This window comes from Leptodactylus fuscus, chromosome 5, assembly GCF_031893055.1.
Source record: "Leptodactylus fuscus isolate aLepFus1 chromosome 5, aLepFus1.hap2, whole genome shotgun sequence".
In the NCBI taxonomy this organism is placed as follows: Eukaryota; Metazoa; Chordata; class Amphibia; order Anura; family Leptodactylidae; genus Leptodactylus; species Leptodactylus fuscus.
The window spans coordinates 55,250,995-55,268,933 of NC_134269.1; positions in this window are offsets into that span (position 1 = coordinate 55,250,995).

A 17,939-nucleotide genomic window follows, 5' to 3' on the forward strand; every position below is an offset into this window, starting at 1 on the left:
TTACACCAATGGTGTCTCTGCACTTGCTGTACTCCAAGGCCTGAACTAACTAATATAAGCACAAGTCTACTTTTGTCTTCAGGCTGTTACCCACTACCATCTGGGGACTATTCATGGGAGGATGAGAGATGTTAGAGGGAGCAATGGTGTAACTAAAGTCTTGCGGACCCTGGTATAATCTTTTGACCGGGGCCCCCTACTTCATCCCTAGAGTGAATTCTTGATAGTGATGGTTACGTGAGCTAAGGAGTTTAATCCACCTTAGTGTGGTTAGGGGAATCTGTGGGTCTCCTTGGTTTATGGGCCAAATGGAAGCTGCAATCTGAATACTGATGCCAATGCTTATGGGCCTCATAAGGCTCCTGGGCCCCAATGCGACTTCACCCTCTGCACCCCTTCAAGTTATGCCCCTGAGAGGGAGCCTAGGTGACAATGACCATATGGGACCCAATATTAAAATGTTTATTATGGATGTAAATTTACTACTACAGGACTAATCAATCATTAGACTGAGATCTTTACCATCCAGCCCTACTTAGTTGCATTGGGGTATCTTCATTTGTGCCATTCAGGAGATGGGATAAGATGGCAGACATATGGGTTATTTTTCTCATTTGCCAGAAACATTTCAGAATAACTACAGAATAGAATGTCTGCCAACATGATAGAAGAGGACACACAAATGACTTACCATATTTACTGACGTTTTTTTTGTATTTGATGTTTTATTCCTTTAATAAAATGGGTCTTTCTTTTTCAGGTAGCATTATACAAGACATGCTCTGACTTTCTAACATATTGGCAGTTCCTTGGACTGTAGCTGTGGTGAGTAGGGGATATACGTTTCTTCTATTACCGTAGAACACATATAGATTTTTAATTACATTTTAATAAATATTCATTCGTTTGAAAGAAAAATCCTATTCATATTGGATATATGTGTTGTACAATTGGGTTTTGTGTTACAGTCTAGCCTCCTATCAGTGTACGTTTGTTTCCTGCCATTGCGATCGCTTCTGCAGCTGCTGGATTAATGGCTGTAGATATAATTGTTGATAGTTTTTATGAGAAAACGGTAATTTCATAGCTAGAAGAGTGTTAATAATGTTAAGTGATGGGATTGTAAAAGTGAACTGGCAGAATGGAATCCCCATGAGGACATCATAATAAGAATAATTTACAGTATAACAGCAGAACAGTGTTTTATGCTATCTCAGGTTGTCTGTCCTCATATCATTGGTTTGAGGTTACATGTGGCTTTTTAGGAGACGAAAGTGTTAGAGTAATTCAGTAAGTGGTTTTTATGGTATCTCTGCGCTTATAAGTTTAGTCGCAGACTTGATCCTTGTCTCATTAAATTTACATTACAGACTTTAAATGTTACTCCTTGTAATGTCAAAATTTGCTTGGAAGCGCACGGTTACAATTGGACACGTTGTACCACTGGTAATGTACTTATTTTATTCACTTTATTCACTCTCAGCACTTTATTTCATTGGATTCTATTTCAACATAATTTACTCTTTGTGCTTTTTCACTTCACAATTTCATTTTGATTTTGTACTGATTTATCTCATTTTGTCATCTTCTATACAACTACAACATCAGAACTGTTATATACATATATACCTTGCTCTGACCAGTCATACATATACGGGCAGTGCGTGCCGCTATTAAGAATTCAGTCCGTTCCGGGGTTCTGGGGAACCACTATTATTTCGTTTTTTTTTTTACTTTAGCACTATTGATTGAGGGTTCTCTGGAATTACTATATAAAATTTACCACGGATCATTATCATAGTATAGCAGAATGTAGTATGCAGTGGTGTAACTAATGTCTTGTGGGACCTGGTGCAATCTTTTGTCCGGGGCCCCCTACCTCATCCCCATCATTCTTCATAGTGATGGTTACGGGTGCCAAGTAGTATAATCAGCCATAGTGTGGTTAGGGTAAGCTGTGGGTCCCTTGGTTTATGGGTCAGATGGAAGCTGCAATCTCAATACTGATACCAGTGCTTATGGGCCCCCTATGGCTCCTGGGCCCTAGTGCAAATGCACCCTCTGCACCCCCTCAGGTTACGCCCCTGGTAATATGTAGGCAAATGTTTCCAGTTATCATAGAAAGGTAGATTCAACTCAGGACCTCTTCTATAAGCCGCACTAGAGAACCTTAAGAAAGCCTAGTTGAAAAATGAGCTAGAGCAAGAAATCTGCTCCTGAATCCGACTGAAATCAATGTGAGAGTTGGGAGACTTTGTGAGCTTTTACCCTTACTAATATATAGTTATTAGACGTTCTGTTCCAAGAAGTATTGCCCCCTTATTGGTACAGTCATCGTCACTGCCTGCATGGCTCTCTCATTCTGAATGTGGCTACTGATATAGGGCCATGTGACTAGGCCTCAGCCTCCTAACAGTGTGCACCATTTGTAATGGATGTGGCCAGTGGATGTATCTGTACAAGTATACATGTACATATACCAATAGCCATGTTCAGACTGGGAGTGCTGTACAGACAGTGGAGACCATTCTAACAAAAGCCTAGTGCTTCTGAAAGGTATAGTCAGTGAATTTGTCATAACAATAGTATATACTAAGATAACATAGTTTCCAACACATGGTAAAATAATTATACAATAACCATACTGTTTAACTCTCTGGCGGTATTATTTCTACTGAAATTAGATCCATGAGAATTAACCATTAGAGATGAGCGAACACTGTTCGGATCAGCCAAAATGAATGGAAGCACCTGTGACGCTGACTTTGCCGGCGGCCAGTCAACGTCACAGGTGCTTCCATTCATTTCTATGGGTGCGTGCTGTTCGGATCGGCTGATCCGAACAGTGTTCGCTCATCTCTATTAACCATGTCAACATGCTTTTAAAGGTGTTATCCTTTTGAGACAACCTCTTTAGGCATGTGCTTATAACATGTAGGAAACAATCATTTTGTCTCGGAGTCACCCATATTTCCTAAGATGCATAGCCACTGCTCGCTCTTTCTCACTTTTCTTTTCTTTTGGTTTTCATGTTGGAGTCAAGGAATTCAATTCAATCCGTGATATGTGGTGTACTGGCAAGAAAGAGATTGGAAAACTTGGTAAAAGATTAATTTTGGCGCATAGTTTAAATACAATATCTAGAAGGACATCTCTGAATAAAGTTCAGAAGTCCAATAAAACTTTACTGTACGTATTCACAATGGAACCAGACAGAGACAGTCCAATGTGCCAAGTATTTGCTTCACCCTATATATCACAATCAGTATGAGAAATCTTTACCTCCAAGAAGCAGAGGATCAGGGTGTATCTCTTGTTTCAAGAGAGTGTGTGGGTTGCTGTGACTCTGCGCTTGCACTATGGTACGTGGAGTGAGCGAGACATGACATCCTGGTTAAAGTCCTGGCTTTTTGTGCCTTTCCCATGGCAAGTTCAAAGCCTCCTCTTCTCTGACTTATCTAGAGTGAAGTTGGGGGAGATAAAACATGGAATAAGTAGTTTCACACATGATTATCAGCTGACTTCCATCCTGTTTGTCCAGCCAGGAACGTGTTAAGTGAACAGTAACTAGATTCAGAAAGCAGCTAAATGCACCCTAGTTATCAGTGGCAGTAAATGGAAGATAATAGTACCACCAGAGAGTTAAGAATTGGCTTGTCTTTGAGCTGCCAAAGTGTTTCGTCTCTCTTTTATTATATTCACAGCGGTAATCCAATATGTCACAGTGTTAGTAATACAGTGCTGACTTCTGTCATCTGTATGTAATGCTTATCAACTCACTGCCAGCGATTCACCCTCTTGTCAGGGACAATTATTCCTCAAAGTGGTGAGGTTAAAACTGGAGCAAAATTATAGCTGAGAACAACATGTGAACAGCATCTAATCACTCCCTGTGCCTGGGAAGCTTACGTCAGCATGGGGTGGGGAGACGCAACTGCAAGGTGCTCAACCAAGGTGACACGGTTTCTGCCTTATGTTTCATTATGTAGATGTCACAGCTGGAGTCTATACACTGAATACCTTCATAACTACAGTATAAAACGACAAATCTCGGCTTTTTAAGAATTGTGAAATTATATGGAGATATTTAGATCTGCTCAATGAAGTTAGGAAAATTGGCCTCCCACAGAGATCAGCAAACTTCAGTGCTCCACCTCTCAGCATGCTCCATTCACTCTTGTAGGTGGCTACTGCGGCGACCCAGAGTGCTGCTGCTTTAAGTGTTTGTCTTTTGTGCCTCTGGGTTGTGTTGATATGTCCTGTTCTCTATGTTCTATGTTTTATGAGATTGTTTGCAGCTTCCCCTTGTTATTTTCCCCCTCTTTGTTCAAACCTTTGCCTTGATTCAGCGCTGGCCAATCCCAGGCTACTGAGAAGGGTTGTAGAAGACCTAGGTCTCCAGGGTGTCCACTGAGCCTCAGTCTGTGTCTAGTGTGTAGCTGTGAAAGCATCAGCCCTGCAACAGCACTGAGACTGGGCATCAACGGCTACCCATACAGCCTCCAGGAGGATTGTTAACTGCCCCAGGTTCATCTAGAGACAGCATTATATACACAGAAACCTCACATAACATTCTTGCAAGAGAATAGCCCGAAAAGACTTCACAATACCACATGGAAAAAGCACAAGCTAATGCACGAAAACAATAATCAACCAATATATATAAAAAAATATATCAAATATTTTATTACACATTAAATAGCAGATTATTATTAAAAACAATAATGTACAGCAGGGCAGATGGACTTAAGCCAAAAACATACACAAATAGACACATAGAATAAAGAACGTGGGTACTTATGCTAGACCATGTAAGATGAATAAAGGTAAGTATAGTAGCATAAAATAACACTTGTATAAATATAGCAAGGCTACAATAGTGCCAACCATAAAATACTGTTAGCAAAAAACACCCCTCCAAAAATATGTCCCTATAGATGTATAACTATATACTAATATTTTGTAATTATAGCATAAATAGCTAAGGACATATAGGAGGAGACAAATACAATATGTAAAGTGTGAGGTAAACTACATAGATATTGCTCCCATCAATAAGGAATATAGATTACATACAGTCCTATGAAAAAGTTTGGGCACCCCTATTAATCTTAATCATTTTTTGTTCTAAATATTTTGGTGTTTGCAACAGCCATTTCAGTTTGATATATCTAATAACTGATGGACACAGTAATATTTCAGGATTGAAATGAGGTTTATTGTACTAACAGAAAATGTGCAATATGCATTAAACCAAAATTTGACCGGTGCAAAAGTATGGGCACCCTTATCATTTTATTGATTTGATTTCCCCTAACTACTTTTTACTGACTTACTGAAGCACAAAATTGGTTTTGTAACCTCAGTGAGCTTTGAACTTCATAGCCAGATGTATCCAATCATAAGAAAAGGTATTTAAGGTGGCCAATTGCAAGTTGATCTCCTATTTGAATCTCCTCTGAAGAGTGGCATCATGGGCTACTCAAAACAACTCTCAAATGATCTGAAAACAAAGATTGTTCAACATAGTTGTTCAGGGGAAGGATACAAAAAGTTGTCTCAGAGATTTAACCTGTCAGTTTCCACTGTGAGGAACATAGTAAGGAAATGGAAGACCACAGGGACAGTTCTTGTTAAGCCCAGAAGTGGCAGGCCAAGAAAAATATCAGAAAGGCAGAGAAGAAGAATGGTGAGAACAGTCAAGGACAATCCACAGACCACCTCCAAAGAGCTGCAGCATCATCTTGCTGCAGATGGTGTCACTGTGCATCGGTCAACTATACAGCGCACTTTGCACAAATAGAAGCTGTATGGGAGAGTGATGAGAAAGAAGCCGTTTCTGCACGTACGCCACAAATAGAGTTGCCTGAGGTATGAAAAAGCACATTTGGACAAGGCAGCTTCATTTTGGAAACAAAAATTGAGTTGTTTGGTTATAAAAAAAGGCGTTATGCATGGCGTCCAAAAAGAAACAGCATTCCAAGAAAAACACATGCTACCCACTGTAAAATTTGGTGGAGGTTCCATCATGCTTTGGGGCTGTGTGGCCAATGCCGGCATCGGGAATCTTGTTAAAGTTGAGAGTCGCTGGATTCCACTCAGTATCAGCAGATTCTTGAGAATAATGTTCAAGAATCAGTGACGAAGTTGAAGTTACGCCGGGGATGGAGATTTCAGCAAGACAATGATCCAAAACACCGCTCCAAATCCTCAGGCATTCATGCAGAGGAACAATTACAATGTTCTGGAATGGCCATCCCAGTCCCCAGACCTGAATATCATTGAACATCTGTGGGATGATTTGAAGCGGGCTGTCCATGCTCGGCGACCATCTAACTTAACTGAACTTGAATTGTTTGTCCAAAATACCTTTATCCAGGATCCAGGAACTGATTAAAAGCTACAGGAAGCGACTAGAGGCTGTTATCTTTGCAAAAGGAGGATCTACTAAATATTAATGTCACTTTTCTGTTGAGGTGCCCATACTTTTGCACCGGTCAAATTTTGGTTTAATGCATATTGCACATTTTCTGTTAGTACAATAAACCTCATTTCAATCCTGAAATATTACTGTGTCCATCAGTTATTAGATATATCAAACTGAAATGGCTGTTATAAACACCAAAATATTTAGAACTAAAAATGATTAAGATTAATAGGGGTGCCCAAACTTTTTCATAGGACTGTATATATATACATCACACATTTCACTTTTTATTATTTTTTATACTTTATTTTTTAGTATATATATATATATATATATATATATATATATATATATATATATATTTTGTTTTCAGTGATGTTTTTTCACTTTAGTTTCTCACTGCTAGTTTATTAGGTTATTCACTGTCCTAATTGGGTTATCCCTCTTAATATTGTTTCATTATATTGTTTGGTGGTGTTTTAAATTCATGATAATGATGTTTGCACATATGTATTGTGGTTGATTGGTGTGCTAATAGTATTCTCTTCTTATGTCCTTTTTTGGAAGTGAGTATAGCTTTTATGTATACTTATGTATCCATAATATGTCATTGTTTGAATATATATTTATTAATCACATCACCATTTTGTTGATTAATGTACTCGGAATTATATTTCATTTCCAGAATAGTTTAGCTAGTTCCCTATGAAGCAAAATATAACATTTTTATAATAATTATATTCCATATATGAAGTCTGTCTGAGGCCCCATTTAAGTCTTAATAAAATCCTGTTCACCATGCTCTCTCTTCTTTTCTATTCTTCTGTTTTTGTATCGCTATACTTACCTATTTTGATGAGGTGCGCGCTCCAGCTGCGCTCTGGTCTCCCGATCATGTGATCTGGTCCGTTGTGTGTGTCATGTGACCGGCACGTCATTGACGCTGCCGGCGCATGCGCACTGACGTTTCCGACTCCTCGGGACGCCATCGCAGCTGCGGCGCGCCGATATCACTCATCACAGGTATATAAAGACGCTATCTGCCTTACAGTATTGTCACCTCCTGAGGAAGCCACAGTAGTGGCGAAACGCGTAGGGGTGGTCCGTCTACCTATCTGTTAGTATTCTATCGTGGCTGCTAGCTGACCTTTATTTGGAGACATGACTTCAGGTATTTCACCGATTGCCTTATAGGAGCTATTTGTATTTTGTATATACATAGCTCTGGCTGCATTGTAGTGTGATTACATATGTCATCTAGAGACAGCCCTGAGTAGGGAGTACTGCTGTCTGGACTATTGGACACTATGCCAAGAGGAGCAGTGGAGAAAACTGACAGGAGGAATTCACTTGGTAACTAGATCCCTGTCAGGACTCCCTGCATCACTATACCCAGTATCCATATCTGGGAGTGACATGAAAGGAGGAGGAGTTGGAAAAGTTTGACATTGAGCCTGAATTCTCCCTGTGCACCCTCCTAACTCCAAGGCAGAGGGATTGGATATTGTAGTACTACTACCCCCATTTGTAAGCTGCCATTTGTACCTGTTTCCAGATGCTGCAATAAAACGTTTCCCTGTTCAACTGCACCAATGGTTTCCTGAGTCATGCCACTCTTACCATCAAGGTCCTTCTGAACACCATCACATTGGCTCAGAGAGAAGAAGTTCCTTCTCCAACTGGAAGTGTGCCAGGGGAAACTACTTACCACCACCATCAGCAAGTGCTGCAGAACCCCTTAGCGGTGTCTGGTCTAGTAGCAGAGCTGGGGGCTTGGTTGAGTGTCTTCGGCCTAGCAGGTGGCACATCATCGGCCACTACTACTCCCATCCTCCGGTTCCCTCCATCTGGGTTGTGACACTACCAGAGAATGCTAGGAGTTGTAGTTTCCCAATAGGTGGAGTGCCAAAGGTTGCCTTCCCCTGGCCTATCAGAACAAGTTTTTTTTCTTGTGCAGTCCAGAAGACAGTATTATTATGGTTCTCGTTTTTGGGGTACTAGTTATCTTTGTGGAAATCCGGCTGGTATAGTGAGTCTTACAGGCAATATTACCTGGGAAAAGTTTGCAAATTGGCTCTCCTCCTGAAGAAAGAAGGCTCTCCTTAGTGACAATATCTGACCTAGAGCTGCATCAAAGCCATCTCACCCAGCCAACCAACAACCTACTCCGTACTGACAAGGAGCTAGCAACTGTCTACAAATGATGGTCTCGTGTTTGGCAGCTTTTTTGTTGCAGTTTTTGCTGTGTTTTTTTTTTTTTTTTTAAGCCAAAACGGAGAATGGCTGGCTATAAATGGAATGGGAAATATATAGGAAGTTCTTATACTTCTACCTTCTGCTCAATCCACTCCTGGCTTTGGCTCAAAAAACACAGCAAAATCTGCAACAAAAGAAGCTGCATTTCCGCAATGTGGGGTCTTAGCCTCAAAAGGGCTTCCAGTATTTCCTAAAATATAATTCAGATGTGGAATCTGGAGAATGGAACCCAACTCACATCTCAAGAACTGCTGGTATTTAGACCTGCATTTTCAGTGCATGGAAGTTATAAAGTATCGTATATTATACTACATATTGATCATGAAATGTCAGTCTGTATTTGCATCCCAGTAGAATTGGTTCTAAATAAATTGAATTCCAGTTAGCATAGAAAGCTGTATAGTCACCTTGTGTCAATGAATCTGCCATGGTGGGATTATTCATTGATCTCAGGTCTCAAAATTGGGACCTCCGTGCTTTTTCCAACATGGAATGCACCCCACGTGGCGTAAATGCAACGTTTTCCTAGCCAATCTCATCCACACAAATGCGGGAAAATATGTGCAGCAAACACACTGTGATTTCCAAAACCGTCATGGTTAGCTTTATACTGGCAATCCCTGAACTTAATTTAAAGTATTTAAATAGAATTGAGCGTCATAGTCCACACAGGTCCCCACAATGGAGGGGCCAGGGCTTGGCAAAATGAGTTGAATGCAATTATTTTCAATGCAATGACAATCGAAAATTGTTAGAATTGCAGCGATAAATATGCTCAAACACCTCTACTTATAGTACCACATAAGAAAATTAGTAAGTCATTTTAAGTGTATTAGTGATACTATAAGTGTTTGATAGAGAAATAGAACGTGTTTCTTTGTAGTCTACAACCTGTGATCTTCTAGCTAGCATACAACTACAACTCTCAGCATATCAGAGCATACTTATATTTGTAGTTTTTGGCAGCTAAAGAGTAGTAGGTTGGAAACCATTGTTTTACTCTAATCCTCAGACCTCGTTCACATCTGTGTTGGTAATCCATTCTGGGGAGTCCGCATCGGAACCCCCTGAACAAACTACCAAACGCAGATGGCAAGCGGTGTGTGCAGTGAAAGAACACGGACCCCATAGACTATAATGGGGTCCATGTGTTTGCCATGAGATCTCTGCAGGAAACATGCGGAAAGGAAAGTACTTCACAATCTACTTTCCTGTCCATATGATTCGTGCGGAGATCTCGTGGCAAGCACATGGACCCCATTATAGTCTATGAGGTCCGTGTTCTTTCACTGCACACCACTTGCAAATGCGTTCAGTAGTCCGTTCGAGGGGTCCCCATACGGACTCCCCCAAATGGATTACTGACGCAGATGCGAACCAAGGGTCAGCATGTGTACCTGATGGTGTGATTGAATGCTAAATCTCTAGAATAGTAGACATCTATCGGCACTTATCCCTTTGGGTCCATAGTATAATTCGACCTATAAAAGTTGGAATATATTTCTAACTACTGTGTAACAGCAAGAGCAAACTTATAGCATATCACTATTTGTATTTTCTATACTAAAGATAAGTAAACTGAGATTAAATCAATGTAGTATTCCAATTTCATAAATGTACAAGCTATTGTTATTGATATAAGAAAAAAACATTATCATTATTGTATGGGTTTATTTTGTGGTTCTATAACATGTTATCCCTGTAGCATTGATTTTCATTCAGTATTGAAATAATTATTAAAGCAAATCCTCTGACCTGTGCCATTTTCCAGGTCTAATGCTCATGTCATGTCAGTACCATAATAATCCCTTCCTCAATTGCAGCATAAGGGAGGTCAGTGAATAGTATTGTAGATATAGGATGATAGATAGATAGATAGATAGATAGATAGATAGATAGATAGATAGATAGATAGATAGATTTTAGTATTCAGGTTTATTGCAATAACGTTTCGGTGGTGTTTTATTGTTTCCATTTTATAAACTTTATTGGGAAAAAAGAACATGTGGTTACATACAATGCAAGATGTCAATATTAAGATAGGTAATACATAGGGAAAAAATTTGGGTGACGCAGTACAACTCAGGTACTTGCATACAATAACACGACCGATGTTCATAACATTGTGGTGTGTTATTTATACCACTGCAGACGCTGAGTGCTTGGCACATCGGGACAGGCGACCCCAGCATGTGAATATCAACAGGAGAGGTGTGCTCAGGATACAACACCCCTGCTGGTAATTGGAGGAGGACCCAACCCTATGATACAATAGGGGTGGACCTTCCAACATTATAAGTTAAGGCTGTCCCATGCTATGTTAAAGGGGTTTACAGACTAAATCATTGATAAGCTATCCTTAGGTTATCAATTAAAGATTGTCAGGGGTCTGACACCCGGGCCCCTAGCTGGTCAGCTGTTTGAAGAGGGTGCAGTGTTTGGGTGAGCGCTGCAGTATTCAGTACTTATCAAGCACAGCAGCATATATTTGCATAGTGTCTGTTCTGGACCTAAGAATAGGACAACAATTAAAGGGAACCTGTTGGTTGATATGGGATAGTAAATGACCCACAGATCTTCATGGATTGGGCATTTAGTGTTCCATATAGACCTGTAGTAATGACATTAATAACATTTATACTAACAAGAGATGAGTCTGACGAGTCCCTATGGACTCATCTCTGGTGCTCCTGGATCCTGTGCAGTTCTTCAGTAAAGCCAAGGACATACACCCAAGAGCCAATGCATGGACAGCACTCTGGCTTTACTGAAGAACTACATCATACAGAATCAAGATAAGTATAAATGCTTTTTGTTTTTATTGTGGGCATGGATGGGATTAAAATAGGTCTATTTGGGACACTAAAACCTCAGTACATAAGAACTTGTGGGTGGTTTCCTTTAAAATGTCCCTAAGAATCAAGTGCTCTATAACATTTTTCCTGGAAGATCCATATCAGAAATGGCAAAACGCGTAGTAGATGATGTAGAGCCTATTGTTAGAGGTACTTTACTCAATGTTGTAAGCTTCAATGAACAAGCTTGTAAATATATATCTATTTATAGACATACTGCATTCTGCAGGCCTGTACTGAGATTGTCCTCACTCACATCACTCCCTGTTCCCAGTAAAGTTCACAGTCTAGTATCCAAATTAACCTATCAGCATGTCTTAGAGCATGGGAGGAAACCAGAATACTTGGAGGAAATCCAAGCAAACTGAGGGAGAAATGACAAACTCCATTCAGATGTTGGCTTTGGTCAGATTTGAAACCTCGGCCCCCAGCAATGAAGGGTAATAGAGTACTGAGCCATCATGTCCATATTTCCAGATTCTGTCATGCTGTGAATTACCAAAAGTCCAGCTATGATCAAAGACTACAAATCATAAGCGTTATAACATTGTGTTCAGCCATGTTTACCATTCAGGTGCTGAATATCTGAAGGGGGAAGGCAATAGCACTGTGTTAATGGCTCAGACCCAACGCACCATAGAGTGGAAAAAACTCCTTATCGACCGCTGCTGGAAATCGGACAGATCCCTCAATTGGATAGTGGAATCTTTTATGTCTTGAAGTTGTGGATTAAAGCTGGTATAACAGAATTAGACCATTTGAATGGGATGTCCAATTTCAGAAAAAAAAGTTATTGTTTGTATATTGAAAAGTTATACAATGCTCCAATATGGTTAAATTCCTCTATATCGATTTTTAATGGTTTTCTAGATCCCTGTCCTTTATTTACTTTACTCAACTGAGAGTGATTGTGTTCGGAATGGGAAGAAACGTCAAAATCAGCAGGTTTAGCTGACTTTTATGCATATGGTCACATGTAGATATTGTCTTTATTTTATTAAAGTAAAGCAAATATTGTCAAATCTATAAACGGTCTATGGAAAAATGGAATCTTCAAATAATAGAACTATATTAAAAAAATCTATCTATCTATCTATCTATCTATCTATCTATCTATCTATCTGTCTGTCTGTCTGTCTGTCTGTCTGTCTCCTATCTATCTATCTATCTATCTATCTATCTATCTATCTATCTAAGTATTCAAGGTACGCATCATCCCTTTAATTTATTGCAATAATCTGTAATATGTTTCAATTTTCCAATTCTCCGAACCGAATATGTATCTGGTTGATTCAGACCTAAGAAATGCAAATGAGTTCATGAATCAAACCTCAAAGACTTGAGCAAACTCTTGTATTAGCCCCCACTTCTTCTCCCAAAAAAAATGAATAGAAGAAAAGGACAAAAATGACAATGCTTCAACTAATCATAAGTTTTGTTGAAAGAATTTATGTTGGCATTAGGTGTTTCAGATCAGCATTGAACGCCATACTATGCGGGAAATCATTCTTTAATCAGAGAAACTTGCACAAAAGCCTGACTGGTTCCTCATAAGACAGACCATCGTTCCGCCAAGGGTAAATGAAGTTTCTTAAAAAAAAAACTAGAGAAAAAGGTGTGCATGGTGTTATATTGTTCGGAGGTTCAAGGACTACCTCAGACCTCTAGCATAGTTTTTCATGTAATGGGGCGAATATATTAAAAAATGACTTTGATCAACATGGAAAACTGCCAAAAGTATCAACGGAGATAAGAGCAATAGACATAAGACAACAATGACTGGGTATAACTTATTTAATGCAATACATATACATCACAAGGGTCCTTTATAAAGCAGAACCTTATAAGAAACGGCTATCACTGTTCTCCATGGCTCTTATTTAAAGATGATGAGAAGCGTCAGGAACAAATGAAGTTTTGACTTTTCAGACCCCAATTGAATTGATACTAAGGACCTCTACAGGGAGGCAGACCAATAGTTGACAATGGTGAATGTCCAATAGGATGATGATAAAAAACACACACAGAAATAAAAAAATAAAAAAACAAATACGAATAATCCTTATATCCAGCAGTGAATAAGAAAAAAAAGAACCAACTTTGTAGATATGAAGACTCATCATTAAATTAGACTTCTCAAACAAATGCCTAATCCGCACAAAGCTACGGAGGTCAGCCATCTTTTACTAGACACACCTTTTCCCACAATGACTATCCACCGTGCCGCTAACAAGCTTGAACACAGTGGGGCGAGGGATATTCTACGCTTTGTAGATTCTTGGAAATAGAGGTCATGTTCTGCTTTGTATAACACTTACTTACTACTGTAAGATATATATGACATTTGTGTTTGCGCCTCTGTACTGGAAGAATAAATGTTAAATTTCTTGACTAAAATATGCTTCATGTATGAATGAGCAGACACCCTTGTGGATATATCATCTGCACTACGACTGCCATTGAAAGACCTTGGGTACCTCACCATTCTGTACGTAAGTATGAATAGGATGCAGAGATTTGTCAACGTCCAGCAACGTCCATCTTTTAAGCAATAGCTAAAATATTAATGTATTTTTTTATGAATGTTTTTTTTTCTACTAAATATCTCAATAACATAAAAATCTTATGATGTCTGAGGCATCAAGTGGGTCACTGTAAGGTTTCAGGGACCGGCGCTCACATTTTGAATCAAGCTTTTGCCACTTTAAATCCTAAATCTATTCAAAAATGTTACATCAGATATACTAATATAGTACAGTATAAAGACCCTACCATATTTGTACTATATGAGTAGTATAATATCAGTATGATCCTGGCCATGTCTATTCAATGTTTGAATACCATATACTTGAAAAATGGTGATCAAGCCTGGACCAAAAAGGATTTAATATAGAAGCCATATGAAGTATCCCATTTGGTCATCGTAAAGGAGTAAAACTCCTTTATTTTAAAATGAATTTGACACATTATACATCATACATACAGTCCAAGCAGGCTGTAGAACAGGAGGAGCTGTTTTTTAACTTAGTGTGGTCCAGGGTGGAACTGGAGTAGGCCTCAGGGCTCGTTCACATCTGTGTCCGGTCTCCAATCTGAAGGTTTCCGTTTCCTGCACAAAACAGAGGCAGGAGACGGAAACCTGCAGGAGTCTCTCACCCATTCATTTGAATGGGTTTGAAAGATGTCCAGCCGTGAGCAGCGGTGAGCGTTTTATGCTCTCCACCATGAAACCGTTTTTTAAAAATCGGACACAGAGTCGGACATGCAGTACTCTGAGTCCGGTTTAAAAAAAACGGTTTTGCGGCAGAGAGCATAAAACGCTCAACGCTGCTCATGGCCGGACCCGGTCTGATAGGTTTCCGTCTTCTGCATGCAGAAGACAGAAACCACAGGACGGACTGCCGAACGCTAGTGTGAACCTAGCGTCAGCTCCAGGTGTGAGTTCTTGGCTCATTACTGGGCCAAAAAAGGATGCAGATTCTGCACTCCAATGCAGATCCAGGGAGTAAAAGGAGGTGTACAGTTCTGTCCTGTAACCCTGAGTCCGGTGAGACAAAGTTATGCTTGTTTTGTTCATGTGGCCGGTAGTAAGACACATGCATAGTTAGGTTAATATTACCGTTAAGTTAGTTGCTCAGACGAGCAGGTATTTATTTTGTTTTTTCCTGAAGTTAAGGCTGTATTTTGTTTTGCTCATTTTGTGTCTGAAGTCAAGGTTTATTTATGTTCCTGTTTTTTATCTATCTATCTATCTATCTATCTATCTATCTATCTATCTCTCTATATATACACACATATATATATATTTTATGGGAAACTATTCAGTATAATTTGCAATCCATACATTTATATCTATGTTGAGTCAGGGCATAGGAGTCCTGTGGGCGGTCTAGGTGTCAATGAGTAGAACCACCCACTGGACTACTAAGCCCAGAATGAGCAGCAATGGAAATGAAGAAGTACAAATATATCAGCTCCTTCTGCTCTGTAACCTGCTGCGATCAGAAAACAACTTCAATATGACAGGTTCCTTTTAACATCAAATAAAACACAGCAGACCAAACTGCATAGCACCTTTTTGACTTGTTACTCATATATATATAAGCTAGCTCTACTTTATCCACTTGTTCATCTCTGCCATAGCTGTATGATTACAATGCATGTATATAAGATCTATTTAGTGATCATGATCATAAATCTCACTTGAGATCCATTTGAGATACTCTTTCATGAGATGTCTATCCTATACAGTATGTGTCTCTATGTTGCCACTCAGTGGTCATAATGTGAATTGCTGCCTTTCACGGGTTTTACTAGCATGTTGTAATATTGAACTGAGTGTGTTTCATGAGAAATTAGAATCCTTAACCCAATGTAAGGCCGACCCCTGTACACATCTGTACCTTATCACCACATACTGTAATTTTGTCCTTGATGCCCCAGTTGTCTTATGCTATAAGTCCGACTAATTTTACTTAGTTAAGACCAGAGATGATGTGAGCTGTAGGTCAACCATCCCGATTCCTCATCTACTCTCTACACGGATTCTTAAATGTAATCAAGTCCTCATTGAATTAAATAGGGAAATGGTAATTGAAACAAAACCCAAAAATTCAATAAATTGCTTGCCTGTAACTAGTTATTAATCTCTTCTGGTATTTTCCTATCTTTATGAGACAAGTTATTGTAAGATTTTCATCAATTCCTACAGGGTAATGGCTAACAGCAGGTTATTCTCAACTTTGACCTTCCCAGAAAACACAAGATGGGAGTAATGTCCCCAGGTGTTTCCAAACATTGTACATTTTTTTTATAGATATGCATCCAGGAGCCATACAAGTCCACTGACTGATACAGTGCTCAATGAAAAGACTGTTTGAACTCTGCTCAAACACCTGCTTTCTATTTTGTTGTGCAAGTTTACATGGAGTCTTTCCAGCAAGGTTTAGATTACGTTTGCCAAGGTCAAAACCTCAGACAGGGTCTTCTGTTTCTTTTTTCCCCTCTCTCATTTTTAAATAAGTACGTCTAGCAAAAAGTAGGACCGGATGAAAAATAAGTTTACAGGACTGTAGGTATGGTCATGATGCATACTGGTAATATTAATAAAAATACTGAACCATTGAAGAAAACATAATCGGTCTCAAATGCACATTCAGTTTATTTATCTAAAGGGAAACTTTTAGATATGTAGAACTAAGCAGGAGATAAACAAATGTTATCATGCGACTCTTTTTGTGTATCTTGATAACGTCTTTTAGTTGTATGTAAATCTATAGATAACACCTGAAATTATATATTGTCTATTGCATTAATTGGCCTAGTGAATGCACCATGTAGATTAGCTGTGTCAGTATATGTGCTGTCTGTCTGTCTGTCTATCCATCTATCTAGTCCAAATCAAGATCGCCCAGGTATACAGTATGGAACAGGATACTCCCCTCTGGCAATCGGTACTATATTTTATAATCAATGCAAAAGCAGTCGGCACTCCAATAAATTGTGTAAAAAATAGTGAGGGAAGTTTATTACTCCATGCAACGTTTCAGCACAAACATGAGCTGAAATATTGCATTGGGCAATACACGTCCTTCACTGTTTTTTGCACAATGTATTGGAGTGACGATTGCTTTTGCATTGATTCTATCTATCTATGATTTTTCATATGAGCATCTGAATGAGGCCTTACTGATCAATAATGCTTACACAATGCTAATGATTTTCTGATGACATACTTATCTAATATCTATAATACATATTGTGGATCCATATTATGGACTCTCACTAATAAGTTTGTGGGGATAACGTCCATCCTTAGGGAGAGACCACCTTTTCAGGTGTGTGGAGACTTATACAGCCATAGTTGCTCCACTGCAAGGGAACATGGGAAGAATATGCAAATCTGTCTCCCAATATGTAAACAGGGAGACAGTTCTTCCCAATAGAGGGCAGCATAACAGAGGCACTGTCTCCCTGTTTACATCTTGGGAGACAGATTTGCATATTCTTCCCATAATAAGTTTGTGTGAGACCGCCCTAAATATGTATAAATGTATAAATTTGGATAGCCAATGTATGTTTTTTTTTTTTTTACAATTTGTTCTGTTTGTTTTTGTTCTGTATTGATTTTTATTCTGCATTATGTTGTAAATTGCAATTTTTTTTGAAATGTTGAAAAAATATGGATGATAACCAAAAGTTAAATGTGTAAACTTAGACGAGTTGTCTATCACAGTGGCTTATACTGGATAATACTGTAAATCTGGTGCACCTATACCATCTATTAGTTGGCTTATGTATGGGCAGAATTGTACATCAAAGCCTTGCCCCATTGCCCACTGAACCCTCCCTCTTCCAGTGAAGCCATGCCCTCTTCTTGATCTTGAAATTTGATCTTAAAC